The sequence below is a fragment of the Cyphomyrmex costatus genome, unplaced genomic scaffold, assembly GCF_001594065.2.
Source record: "Cyphomyrmex costatus isolate MS0001 unplaced genomic scaffold, Ccosl1.0 scaffold159, whole genome shotgun sequence".
NCBI lineage: Eukaryota > Metazoa > Arthropoda > Insecta > Hymenoptera > Formicidae > Cyphomyrmex > Cyphomyrmex costatus.
The window spans coordinates 552,791-560,296 of record NW_017275598.1 but is presented as its reverse complement, the minus strand read 5'-3'; positions in this window follow the sequence as shown (position 1 = coordinate 560,296).

Sequence of the window (7,506 nt, the reverse complement as noted above, 5' to 3'; positions counted from 1 at the left end):
GTTGCCTCGTGATCGTGCATTCGTTCACGGACAGCGTAACCCCCTTCCCCCCTCCCCCCCGTCGGCCGCGGATGGCGGAACGGCGAACTCGATAATATGCACCTATATACTCGAACGTTGCATCGGCCCTCGCTGGTCAGGCAGTGTGCGCCGTTTTAAACGAAACCCGCGTGACCTCTCTTCTCTTCTATGCATTCGCTGTATGTATACAGTAGCGCGCCCTCATTGATTGCTTCCGTTTCGTGCACCGACAAGGCCTCGTTCCCGTACACCCCGAACTAACTCTTTAACACCGAGCCATCCCAAACTTCTCAAACACGACACACGACCGTGTACTACTTGATATACAGTGTTAAAAAATGCAAATTTATTAAAAAATCGCCTAATTCGTTGGAGAGAGGATTGCTTTCTGAGAAATCTTTCTGCATCGAATTCTCTGTTGACATATCCATGAAGGTATAGATGTAAGTAGGGCATTTCGGTAATTTTCTGCATTGAAAAAAAAAATTTCGATTGAAAATGAACGAACCGGAAGATTTTGGTAATATCAATTCACAAAATTCTAGGTACCTGAGGTGAATGAATTCAACGAGAGAACTCTGATTTTCAATTCAAAATTTTTCCAGTTAATGCAACCACTCTTTTCCCAGTGTGTAGAAAAGCAGAATACTTGTCCTCTTTTTAAAAGAAAGACACAGGAAAAGAAGAACTGTAACGTGAACTCCCTCACAAAAGCGTACACCTAAAGGTGGTATAAACGATTCCTATAGCAATTAGTCCGACGCGAATCTGCATTACAATCGTGTCGTTGATAATGCGGGGCTACGTCGCGCGCGCACAAGTCGTCACGAAAGTTTTACACGATCATTCTTTACGCCGCCACACCCCCCGCTGTGCGTTTAGCATTTCATTACGCAGCCCACACACGCCGCGCTACCGCGTGTAATGTTGATATACGAGGAAGCAATTCGCGGCGTTCTCACGATAGCTTCTTAGCGGCGTAGCGCACGATCTAACGATAAATTCTTTAACTGTCATCCATATGAAGATCGAAAGATCGTGTTGAAGGCTATTTAGACAAATGGCTCTCGCGACGAAAGCTTTTATTCGCGACAGCGGGGATTTCCGGTTCAATTAAGAGATCGTTATCCTGGCAACTACCCCCTTGACGACGTGGTGATATTTTCACTTTCGGAAAGTATTTGCGAGATAGCGTCGGCCTCGCGCGTTGAGAGGAATATCGCGAGAGAGATGCCAAGGCAAGAAGACGCAAATACGTTCACCAGCACAATCAGAAGAGGTCTCTTGATTACGACGCGTAATCAAGGCGGGCTTTTTGCATAACCAAGAAAGGTTGGTTACAACGTATAATCGAGAAAGCTCTTTCCCTCCCTCCCTCCCTCCCTCCCTCCACTTCTCTCTCTCTCTCCCTCTTCGTTTCTGTGTAAACTAAGAAAAGCTGCGTAGGATGTATAATCAAGAAAGCTTTCTTCGTTATGGGGTTACACGTGTTCCTGTCCGTGCGAAAACTTATTAGGTCCTCTAATCCCGCCGGCAAATTTGCAAGGATGCGAGCGAGCCTTTCGCATGTGTAATAAACGTGCATGCAACAAGAGAATCTCTCCGTGTTTTCATTAAAGCTCGTTGCGCAAATGATTCGAATATTGTTAGCATCGGAGTAGAATAAGGTAAAAATACACGTTACGGGGCGGAAGAAAATGGGAAAGAGAGAATCCGTGGAACGCAATTTATATATATTACTATGACAAACGATCTGTGTATCGATTTTCGATATGCGATTTGCAAAGCCGTATGCATAATTCACGACGACCTTCAGCCCTCGCGCGAAATTTCCGCGCGCCGACATTTATGATGATACTCGTGAGCCATAAAATTATCTTGTCGGCGACGAAGATGACGGGAATTGACGATATACGCGGCGATTAATCGTCGCGCTTTTCTCGTTCGTCTAATTGGAAAGTTTGTTTCGAAAATGGGTAATACGAACGCCAGTTTGAAACGTGATAGAGAGGGCTGCAACGATTTTAGCGTGTAGCGCACACGATGCCGGTGTACACGGCGGCGCGCGTATACCATACGTATGCATTAACACCCACAGCGGTGTGCTACGCATTCGTACACACAGCATAGACACACGCGTGTACTTACATACGTACGTACACGGCGGCACACCGTATGTGCGCGTTAAACCGCGCTCTACCGCGGAAACGCGTTAAACCGCTCTTCAACCCTCGGCAATCCCCTCGCGCGCGCGCGTCAACCCTACACTCCGTGCACTTCCGGTCCTCGACCCTTTCGCCCTTTTCATACTCGTGTCCTCTCGCATCCTTCAACGCCACCCCCGGCGCAGCCTCCCCACTGTGCCGCTCCCCCCCCCCCCCCCTCCTCTTGTACCGTCCCGACTCGCCTCTCGTCCTCTTATCCTTCCATTAACAGCGTAAGCCCAGCGCCGTATCGCGTCCTTAAAAATTGTCCGCGGCATATTTAATGTTTGCACTTTGACGCTACGACGGAAGCTTCCACCTGGAGCGAACGGGTTCCATTAGCGCGCTTAATTAGACGGGAGTTCTTTTCTTCACTTAAGTGTAATCGCCGCGGCGAACGGTTAATAGGGGAATTCAATAAGTCGGAAATTGAACAGTGACGCGATCTCGGAGGACGTATCCTCTCTCTGTAAGGACACTCGCGGTCTCGCTTTGTTATGACGAGACAATTATAACGATCGCTGCTACACCGAATGAAATTGTTGATATGCCCTTTGTACGAGAACAACGAGCGTATTGTATAAAATCCGCAGGGGACTTTGAAATTGGATAATGGCATGTAATACCGACAGCAAACGCAACGATAACAAATATTTGAATACTATGTTATACGCGAGCTGTATTTATGTGTATGCGCGTATATACGTACGTATAGATATGTGTATAGTGAAAAAAAAAATAAATCCGTAGATATGGTTTATAAATTTGGACAAACGATCGTTAATATCGTTACGCGCGGATGTTATTAATGACCGCACAACCGATGCAACAATTGTGTTTGCTCGAAGTGAAATACGAAAAATACTCTGATTCGACGTTGAGAACGCAAGTTGATATTAACCCTTTCTGGGCGCTACGACCGGACGGGGGCGGTGTATAAAGGAAATATGATTTTGGAGTTTATACCTCTTTTGCATTCGGACAACTTAGATAATCGTTGCAATTTATCGCGGTATAGGCGATCGCGTGAGATGACGGGGTACGATATCGGTCGATTATTCGCGAACTGTTTTCTCCTTGGCGAAAACAGTCGAAATGAAATCGCGAGCTTATCTAAATAGGGAATGCGCCGATTACTGGCTAGGCTTATTCATTTCCTTCGGCCCGGATGCATGAGGATTTGCATGCTACCTACAATGTGCGCAACCTTGCGTGCGTAATAACAGGGCATGAAATATCAAGGGTGGCAAGTTTGCATATAGTTGGCTGCCGCATTACGAGCGCAACGATGTTTCATAAGTTCGTACCGGTGTAACGTCGTAAATCTTAATCTTGTTACGGCCCGCCGCCGCCGCCGCACGTACGCATTTAAATAACGCAAACATCGCATATTTACATATTACTACGCACGCAGTGCGATCGGCAAGCTTGTCAAAGACTAGATCCGAATCTCTTAAGAACCATCTTAGGAAAATTGCTCGCGCTTCATGTTTTTCCCGCCGGCGAAGTACCTACATAGTTACGCTGTTTCGCTATTTACTATGCTGCGCTCTTCCTCAAGTCGCTTACCTTTCAAATTGTTTTTCTTTAGAAATCATAATAAGAGAAAATCTTATTATTAAAATATCAATCCTTGACCCACTTTTAAGTATCGCTCTCTTTTTTTTTTCTTTAATTTTCATAATCGTTGAATATTCTTAAATAAAAATAAATATTTAATTTAACATGTACCGCTTTACCTATTTAATTTTATTTGAAGTGTTGCTGCTCGATTGACTACAGATTTTTTCTTATTCTTTTTATAAAAAATGTAAAAAGATAAAAAGTGAACGAAGGAAAGTGATAATAAATTCATGAGAAGCTTAATTTAATAATAGAACTCACTTTTAAGAATCATTTGTGTTTTTTTTTCTTTTATTTCCACATTGAAAAAAATTTCCTAAATCTGAGTAATATTTTTAAAAATAATATTAAATAAAGATTTCTTTACTGCAAATGAATATTTATTCAAAAAAAAAGTAATACTTAAAATAAATAATATATGTTTATATTTAGTAAATATTTATTTGCAATAAGGAAATGTTTAGTTAGTTACTTACTATTCAAGAAAATATTACTTAGATCTATAAATTTTTTTTTAATCTATATTTAATTTAATATACTGTTTGACAAATCTAATTTTGCAACGGTGCTCGATTGACTGCAAATCATGTCTCATTTTTTTATAAGTGATGAAAAATAAAAAGTAAACGAAGAAAAATAATAAGAAACTCTAATTCTTAGAATTATAAAAAGATAAAGAGAGAGTTAATTGAATCAAGATTAAAATTAAACTATACTTTGATAGAAACGATCATTAAAGTTTAATGATAGACAAGATATAATTTATTATACAAATTAGTAGAAAAAAAAACTAAATATGAGGAGCACTAATTAGAAAGAAAATTAAGTTATGTTATACATTAGATAACAAGTCTATAGAGGTAGACCAATAATGAGGGAGGATAAGATATAAGAATGATTGAATCCCGGAATCGATATTCGTTAAGTATATATTGTTCGCATGAAGAAAATGTTCCTGCGAGAGCAACGAGTTTGCTAAGCTGAAAAAAAAACAGCGGACTTCATGGCGAACAAAAGCGGGGGAAGATAATACGTTCGTACGGACTCGGTCATTGAGACCGAAGGTAAACAGGGATCGGCTCTCGATCGCGATAGATAGGGCCTCCGTGAACGTTTCGAGCCGGGGTCATCATAACGAGGTCTCATGTCACGCGCGGAGAAAGGGAAGATGCCGGGTTAGAAGGGAGTGAAGAAGAAGGAACGATGAAGGGAGAGGGAGAGTTGGGAAGGACGTGCTTTCGTAATGGGACGCAAGAAGACGAAGACGAGCAAAAAGATGAGCGGAACCACTAAGCGTTAACGTGTACCTTTGCTCTTGTACCTATCGTTGGCCCACCGTGTACATCGCAATGCGGAGTAAATAAACGAAATTACTTACACACACACACACACATTTATGTATACATTAGTAAACAAAATTGTTTTCAAATCTATAATTAATTAAATTTTTATTATAGATATTTTAGCATATATACGTATGATAAAAATTATGTAGGAATGAAGGACAGTGCTGCCAAAAGTTTTGACGCTCCAGCAATTAATTTAAGCGTCTTACATAATCATTTTGATCCAACAAAATTATTTCTAGATTCCTATGTAATTAAATTTTTAGATAATTTAGAAAAACTATTTCTTTCACGTTAGCTAGTTAATTTTACTAACGATGTGAGGGAAGGAAAATCTAGCGGTCAAAAATCGTTATTAAATATATTTTATAATTATACAGTACATTAAACAATTCACATAGTTTATTTTTATGAAATAAAACATTTTCACAGTTTTCTCCGAAACTTCTACAAACTTAATTATTTAACTTTCGTTAAATAGCTCGCGCTATTTTCCTAATGTCCAATAAGTAAGTTGCTTTATTATATACGCAAGTCAAAGAGTAGTGGTGCTTGTAAATTTATCAACTTTCTCCCGGATGTGGTAACAGCCGACTGACACAACATCGCGGCCGGGCCTGTACGCACCCTTGTATACGCGCCGTGTTTCACGTACGTGCGTGAGCGTGTGCATACGTGTGGTCGACGCGGTGTGTCGAGCTCGAGAGCCGGAGCGTATGCATATCCCGCACGAGAAGGAGCCCCCGTATCTCACCGGTCAGAGCCACTTAATTGACACGCGGCGGGTCCCTAACACGTCGCGACCCCCCATTCGGCACCCCCTCCTCTCTCCCACTGTTCCTCTCTTTTTCTCTTTCTGTCTCCCTCTCAACCTGCCCTCCACTCCGTTTCACGCTACTCGCGTCTCTTTCTCCGCCTCGCTCGCAGAATCACGGATCCGCATCTGTAGCGCCCGCCGTTATAGTCGCATTGGCCGTCGCCGATTTCGCGTCGTCGTTGGTCCAATCATGGAAATGGAAATACTTCATACGCGTGTAACGCTGCGCCGCGCTATGGCGCGCGGATATGTCGCTATAATTAACGGCTGGCGGATATTGCCTCGCGCGCGCGCGCGCACGATCGCTGCGTCCTATCGCCGCGAGACTCCATTCATTTGAGATTGCTCGATAAGAGTTCACGGCTGTACCAAATAGAATAAACCCGGGAAACCTTCGGTTTCCTGATAATTGATCAGTGCCATCAGTAAACATGCCTCTGCGAGATAATAACTGCGTGTATACTTTCATTATGAAAATAGAAATGATTAAAAACACTTCTTGTCTTGTAAGATTATTGTCTACAGATCTCTCGATTTACGATATTCTTAATATAAATTTGTATTTATGTAATATAAAGTTTTTCTCTATTTGATGGAGAAAAAATAGTATCAATTTTAATAGCATTTCTGTTAATAATATTAATTATGCAATATACGATAATACAATGTTTTCCAATTTTAATATTATTTTATAAATGTTTAATTACGCTACGAGAGAAATATATGGCTGTTACTTTATTTAGAATCTTCCAGCTTATATTCGAAAATAACTTGAATTAATAATTTGAATTTCATATTTTTGACATGTAACAATATTAGCGGGAAGGAAAAGAATGGATATATTTTTGTGTAGACTTATTATTTTATTCATGATATTCAACATGCAATCGCTTCTAATCTTAGAGCACTCAGATTTATTGCAACAGGAATTATGCACGGAAGAATTATAGACCAAGAGAATATCCAATCGAACACGACTAAATGGAGATTCGCTTTCATCAGCAATTTAAAAGCTTAGTTCGAGACAAACTTTTTCCGTTATACAGAGAAAACACATGTGCATGTAAATTTGTACGTTTAAATAGCGAGAACAAGAGCCTGGCAGAGTTTGATTTGTCACAGGTATAAAAGCTATGGCATATAAAAAAAAATGTTAAGCGAGGAGCATAGACTCTTGCATAAAGCATAACACATAAGGCATAAGAAATTCAACCAATTGGAGTTCTTTATTTCATGGAAAGGAAGGAAGAACTTTGATTGGTGAATAAGAACATTTTCTTATGCATTATGTATTATATGCGTTATGAGCAAGAGTCTATGCTTCTCGCTAAGTAATAAGTAAGTCAACACTTTTTTTATACTAACAGCATTTACTATACCATTATTGTCTTAAGCCTATTCTACAATTACGTGTGCACAGTTATAAATGGTTGTAGTTGTAAGAATTGACCAATCGCAAATATTCTTTTAATATTCGGTTGTAATTAACCTAATG